The sequence below is a fragment of the Conger conger genome, chromosome 15, assembly GCF_963514075.1.
Source record: "Conger conger chromosome 15, fConCon1.1, whole genome shotgun sequence".
In the NCBI taxonomy this organism is placed as follows: domain Eukaryota; kingdom Metazoa; phylum Chordata; class Actinopteri; order Anguilliformes; family Congridae; genus Conger; species Conger conger.
In genome coordinates, this window is record NC_083774.1 from 31,366,240 (window position 1) to 31,373,593 (window position 7,354).

The following is a 7,354-nucleotide window of genomic DNA, read 5'->3' on the forward strand; positions in this document are numbered from 1 at the left end:
TTTTCACCATACCATTTCTGTGTTGATTTTGGAGTCCTTGTTCAACCTAGTCTCAGTTTCCTCACAGAGTATCTGCCCAAATGTCCTTAAATAGTGCTCTCCAAAAAATCAATAACCATTAGATTAATAACATTTGGCAGACGTGCTTATCCAGAGGGGTGTACAGTTGATTAGACTAAGCAGGAGACAGTCCTCCCCTGGAGCAATGCAGGGTTAAGGGCCTTGCTCAAGGGCTACACCGGGGATCAAACCACCGACCTTGCAGGTCCCAGTCATGTCCCAGCCATGTAACCACTACGCTACAGGTCGCCCACCCCAATAACCCACTTAGATATTTTTACAGTAGGTATGAGGTGCTCATTGTATGGATTCCACTTTTGCCACCAAACATGTAGATGTATGTATGGCCAAATGTTCAATTTTGGCCAACCTTCAGTTCATCTGACCAATCACTCCATTCCAGTCATAATTCCAATGACGTTTGGCAAACTCCAGATGCTTGGTTTTGTTTATTGTGCTCAGTAAGGGCTGTCTTGATGCCACCCTTCTAAATAGTTTGTTGGTATGGAGATGCCATTTTATGGTTCTTTTTCAGATTTTGTGACCCCAAAATGCAACCAATCTCTGGCATTCTTATACTGTGATCCTTGGACTCCCTCACTATCTTCCTCACCGTGGGCACTTGGGTCCTCTTCCTGGCAAGTTTGTAAGGATTCCATATGTTTATGCCTTTTTATCATTGCCCATACAGTGCTGAATGGTATGTTTAACCACTTATACATGTTTTGTACCCATAACCAGATGGACAATGCTTCTTCTGAATCAACAGTTCTTTGGCTTTTACCTTATTTTTATACTCTAATGAAGCTGGAAGTGATGGAATGACACAATGTAGTTCCTTTAGAATGAGATTAATTTAAGTTAGTAAAATGTTTTGCTTGATTGTATTTACCATCATTTTTAGGGGTACCAATAATTTTGAAAATTCCCCTATGTTTCAACATAACATATACACTCCCTGAGCACTTTATTAGGTACCATTAAAATTGTGTTTATTTTTGCAGGGACAGCGCACAAGGTAATTGCACCAGAGTTAGCTTGCAGTTAATTTACATCTGTTGTTCCCGGGCAGGTAGACAAATAACAACCACAGAAACAGCAAATACACTACATAAAACAGCACAATCCATAAAAGTCCATCAGTATGATCAGTATGATATGTACAAGGCAATCATTTGCCGTGACACATTTGTGCTAACTTTCGCCAAAGCTTGAGGCTGATTTTAAACACTGCAAAGCTTCATGAGTTTTAATGTTTGTGGGTATGGAATTCCACTCCATTAATCGTGTGGCAGCAACTAAATGCATAAAAGCATGCCGATATGGTCAAGAGGTTCAGCTGTTTTTCAGATAAGTAAGTGACTTTGACCGTGGAATGATTGATGGTGCCAGACAGGGTGGTCTCAGAAACTGCTAATCTCCAGATATTTTCACACACAACAGTCTCTAGAGTTTCCAGAGAATGGAGCGAAAAATAAAAACATGTGAGCTGCAGTTCTGCAGGCAAAAAAAACCTTGTTAATGAGAGAGGACAGAGGAGAGGGGTCAGAGGAGAGGGGCCAGACTGATCGAAGCTGACAGGAAGGTGACAGTAACACAAATAACCACACATTACAACAGTGGTATGCAGAAGAGCATCTCTGAACACACAACGTGTTAAGCCTCTTAAGTAGATAGACGACAGCAGCAGAAGACCAATAAGTCTAAAAAATAAGTCTAATGAAAACCTAATAAATTGCTCACTGAGTGTGGAATATAATCTTCTGTGTTGTTTTTTTATATGCTGCCTTTTTTCTTCATTTTTATTAAGGGTGTCAATAATTCTGGAGCCCACTGTAACGTGGTTCTGAGATCCATTTGACATTATGCGCAGGGTCAAGGAAACAGAAGTCAAACTGCATTTCTGTCTGTTTCTTCCCAGTGAAACAAATAAAGATAAATAAAATTTGAAAAACTATGACTGGAGCTACATTTTGAATCATATTGCATGCTTGGATGGATAGGAGACAGCTAATGAATGTAGAACAATGAAGTGCCCATTAGCTGATGTTTGTCAGGCACCAGAACAACGAACCCAATAGTGTTTGAGTTAAAGTCTTTATTAGCTTTGCAGCAGATCAGACAAGCGGGGGTCGGGAACCAGCAAACGGGTATAATGTAGATTAGGTAGTTTGTAATCTAAAGTCAAAGCAATGGTCCGGTATGCAGGCAAACAGAAACAACAGGTAATCTAAAAAATGGTCGCGGTCACAGGCAGAAGGTTGAAAATAATAAGGAAGCACAAACCGTGAACCAAAGGGCATCCAAAGACAGCGGGTCAAATCAGAACGGAAGGATAATCCAAAAAACATAAATTGAAAACAAAACGGGTTGAAACACAGGAAGGAATAAACACTGGAGAGTATGGCAAAAGCACATGACAATCTGGCAACAAACTAACAAAACAGGTTTAAATAAACAGATAACGAAGGGGAAATAACAACAGGTGTGCGAAACAATCAGCAAGTGGGACACAGGTGAAACAAATGACAAGAAATGAACGAAGTGACAGACTAAGTTTGGGCACATGCCTGCCCTCAGTCAATGGGCATGACGCCACTGGCTACTGCATGTGATAGTAATGAGTGTGGAATATGCTATTAGCCAAACCGCATTTCTTTTTTTTATTTACTTGACCTGCCAGCATCCATTGGCCTACATGCCTTTAACCTCCCCATGGACACACAGAGGGGGCCTACCTGCCTTTACCCTCCCCATGGGCACACAGAGGGGGCCTACCTGCCTTTACACTCCCCATGGGCACACAGAGGTGGCCTACATGCCTTTAACCTCCCCATGGACACACAGAGGGGGCCTACATGCCTCTACCCTCCCCATGGACACACAGAGGGGGCCTACCTGCCTTTACCCTCCCCATGGACACACAGAGGGGGCCTACCTGCCTTTACCCTCCCCATGGACACACAGAGGTGGCCTACCTGCCTTTACCCTCCCCATGGGCACACAGAGGTGGCCTACCTGCCTTTACCCTCCCCATGGACACACAGAGGTGTAAAGAAGAGTGTCACAGAACAATATTTTACACGTCCAACAGGACATAGGACCATTTTCAAAACATATTCCATAATATCATTACACAATTGAGGTACAGATAATACAGGGTAACCGCAAAAACAGAAACAATCAAAACCTCACAATTGCCACATTACAAGTTACATCCCAATTAGGTGTTTATTACCCTCTATCATTTATTACAAAAAAGTTGATGCTTTTATAAAATCACTCTGCTTTGCTGTCTGCAATGCACTAATCTGACCTTGACCAGTTCTTACAAAAACCCAGAACTAGTAATCTATCAGTTTGGTTCTGGTGTCTCGTCATTGGTTACCTGTTCAATGCTTAAACTGACAAGGTTCTTCTCCAAACTTATAAGATTTGGTCGTGCTTCAATTTGTTCAAAATCTGTTGGGTTTAGGCCAGGGTCCCCTATAAAGTATATTGTGACAAATGCTACACAAATACTTTTGACTTGATTTAATGTGAGAAAGAATCACATCAATTTTATTAACAAATGCAACTGTGTGAATAAGCAGGTGATAAATCATAATCTACAGGATAACATGCTGTACAGGAATTCCCCACTAAAACAGCAAGTAACCTTTCTGAGGGACTATGCTATACCTTAGTAACCAGTGACTACATTTATTCCAAATATAGCTCACGTTTAAAGAATTGTTCCTGAAACCCACATAGGACTTGCCTTGACTGCCACCTCCGAGCTTGCTTCATTTGCGACAAAACATAAAGGGGCGGCCTGTAGCGTAGTGGTTAAGGTAAATGACTGGGACACACAAGGTCGGTGGTTCTAATCCCGGTGTAGCCAAAATAAGATCCGCACAGCTGTTGGGCCCTTGAGCAAGGCCCCTAACCCTGCATTGCTCCAGGGGAGGATTGTCTCCTGCTTAGTCTAATCAACTGTATGTTGCTCTGGATAAGAGCGTCTGCCAAATGCCAATAATGTAATGTAATGTAATAAAGTTAGTCAGAGCATTAACATAATGAGTTAGCCATGTGTTTTTTCTCCTACATATAGCCTACCATAAGCTATACAACACATTATACTGATTATACTCATTATACACATTAAAATGTGCTCTGGGCTACAGTTCTGGCCTTTAATATCATGAACGAATTGTTACTTTATTTGAATAAGTTTTAGGCGGTCAATTTGAATCAGCATGCTTTAAGAAAAAAACTGTCATTTTCAATTTAAACATACGCTCTGCGGATATTCCAGTAATTAAAACATTGTATAATAAAGACTTGTTTTCATTTAATTTAAACATGCCTGATTTTCTCTCTCCCCGACCAACCTCCTTCCCCCCCATTTCCCATTCCAGTTTTTTTAATTCTGCTCACTCGCTCTCGCTGTCAAACAGACAAATGATACGACATATAGTGTCGCTAATCGCTGCAGCCGCGGACGGCGCTTCAAAAATAGAGTGAGCAATGAAGAGAGATGACGGAAATATTAAGAGCAAAACCTATAATTAAGACTTTGACATGAGACAATGGCTGCGGTGACATGATGTCAGCACGCTGGATTAACGCATTCTTTCCAACATGAATATTTCAGGGTTGGGAAGAAGGGTTGCGTGCTTGTGTGTGCGTGTATGTGCATGTGCGTATGTGTGTGTGTATGTGTGCGTGTGTGTGCGTGTATGTGCATGTGCGTGTATGTGTATTGGTGTGTGTGCGTGTGTTGGGGGGGGGGGTAGTGGCTGACTACACTGCACATAAGCATAAAACACATTTAATTAGATCAATTAACAAAAGCTTACTTTGAATGTTGGCTCTAAGGCAGACCAAATCTGTACAGATAGGCCTACTGTATGTATTTCAGCACTGCATAATACACAGAGCTCTCAAACTAAAATCCTGGAGTGTTCCTGCACTTATTATTATAAGTGGTTCTTTATGTCATTGATTGGCTAGAGAGTTTGCACACCTCATTTCCAAGCCCTAAATTAGCAGGGACTACTTCCCTCCAGACTGGAGTTCCGTAAGTCACTTTGGATAAAAGTATCAGCTAAATAACTGTAATGTAACATATTAACATGTACACTCACCAAGCACTTTATTAGGAACATTTAACCACATATTCATGTGGTTATCTAATCAGCCAATTGTGTGGCAGCAGCGCAATGCATACAATCATGTAGATACAGGTCAGGAGCTTCAGTTCATGTTTACAATAGGGAATGGGGACTGACTTTGACTGTGGAATGATTGTTGGTGGCAGGGTGGTTTGACTATCTCAGAAACTGCTGATCTCCTGGGATCTTCACACACACTAGTCTCTAGATTTTGCAAAGAATGGTGCAAAAAAACCCAGTGAGCAGCAGTTCTGCAGACAGAAACACCTTGTTAATGAGAAATGTCAAAGGAGAAACTGGTCACTGGTCAAAGTTGACAGGAAGGCGACAGTAACGCAAATAACCACACATTACAACAGTGGTATGCAGGAGGGCATCTCTGAACACACAACCCATCATAACTCTAAGTGGATAGGCTATAGCAGTAGAAGTCTAAAAACGGAGTCTAATAAATACCTAATAAAGTGCTCAGGGAGTGTATAACTGCAATACAATGAGTTGTTTAATACAATACCTGTTTGACAAAAGATGAAAAGAAAGTGTTGTTCTTGAGGAATGTGTTTATTTTAGTCTCCACGTGAGAGTGGGCTATTGAATGTGCCCTGTGATACATGTATGCATTAATGTGTAGCTAGGTCAGAAGATTTGAGCGTGTGTATGTTTCTATGTTAGTGTGAGCACATGTATTTTTGTGTGTTTGGGAGGTAGGGGGTGATCCCACATGTTAGTTTGAAGCGGTGTGTATATGTGCATATGTTCTAAGGCATATCTTGTGAATGGCTGATTGAGTTGCACTTGTGCTCGAGTGGGGACAACAGATGGTATGATTCCTAGAAAGTATAATCAGCATTTAGAGGGGTAGACCTTACCACCCAGCTGAAAGCTCGGTAGGTACAGCTCATCCCAAGCCTGACACAAGCCGTATCGCCTCGGCACTGTGATATCACCAGCCACACTTTTTATATCACCTTTTATCAAACAGATGTTTATCCACTTGAAAAATGTCTCAAAATCTCTCTCTCTTAGATACGTGTGTATCTTAGTGAATGAGAATATCGGGGTTCCTGTTCTTTTACAGGCTTCATAGACAGGTATGCGTTTCCGCCACGAAGAGGCGGAGAGTAACTGCTGAACATCAGGGTAGTTCTGTGGTGTGTGGGAGTAACTGCTGAACATCAGGGTAGTTCTGTGGTGTGTGGAGTTGAGTCTGACTGTGGCCTGCAGTCAGGAACACCATTTTCAGCATTCTCAAGAGTGAGACATTTTTTTTTAAATGCTAGAAAACATGCAGACATGCACACCCACACACATGGACACACACGCACACAAGCGCACACACAGGGGCACAGACACACATGCAAGCACGCACACACGCACACACGCAGGATAACATTGTTTTCCTTTCCTGGAGTCTTGGCAATTAGTAACTAACCTTAAGTACCTTACAGAAAATAATTTACTCTTTCCACATAAATCCAGCTTGATCTCCGGTGCTAATATTTTCAAAGTACATGAGCAATGATTAAATGGAATAAACTCAATATAAGCCATGCAGTAAAAGTGTTAATAACGCACGCTGAAGCATGCAGTGGAGGTCAATGTGGGCTCGCGTGTTTATGGCCCCTTATAAATTCACGCCGTGCCAGCAGACTAGGTTAGGTTAGAAACATGTCCCGAGATGAGCCATTACCAGGATTGTCTTGGTGTCTCCATGGAGATTCAGTGTTAACCAGCCAATCCTGCCTCTTCGGTCAATCCCACCCAGATCTCTATCTCCACCTTAACTTGGTTGGGCAACAGGGCTCTGTTCCAGCAACAGCCAGGAACCCGGGACTGAAAACCAGACAAAAGTGCAAGACCCCCGTGCCACCAGGCCCCTCCGACACTCATTCTGTAGAATGGATAACTTCCTGCCCTAGCAGCTGAGAAATGTTAATAAACTATAACTCCCTGCCCTAGCAGCTGAGAAATGTTAATAAACTACAACTCCCTGCCCTAGCAGCTGAGAAATGTTAATAAACTTCTCATCACCTCAAAGGGGGAGGGTGGGGGGGGAAAAAAACTCAGTTCTTTTTTAATTACTACTGTAAAATGGAAGCAATCACAGAATCCTTCCTGTGACATTTGCGAGCGGCCTG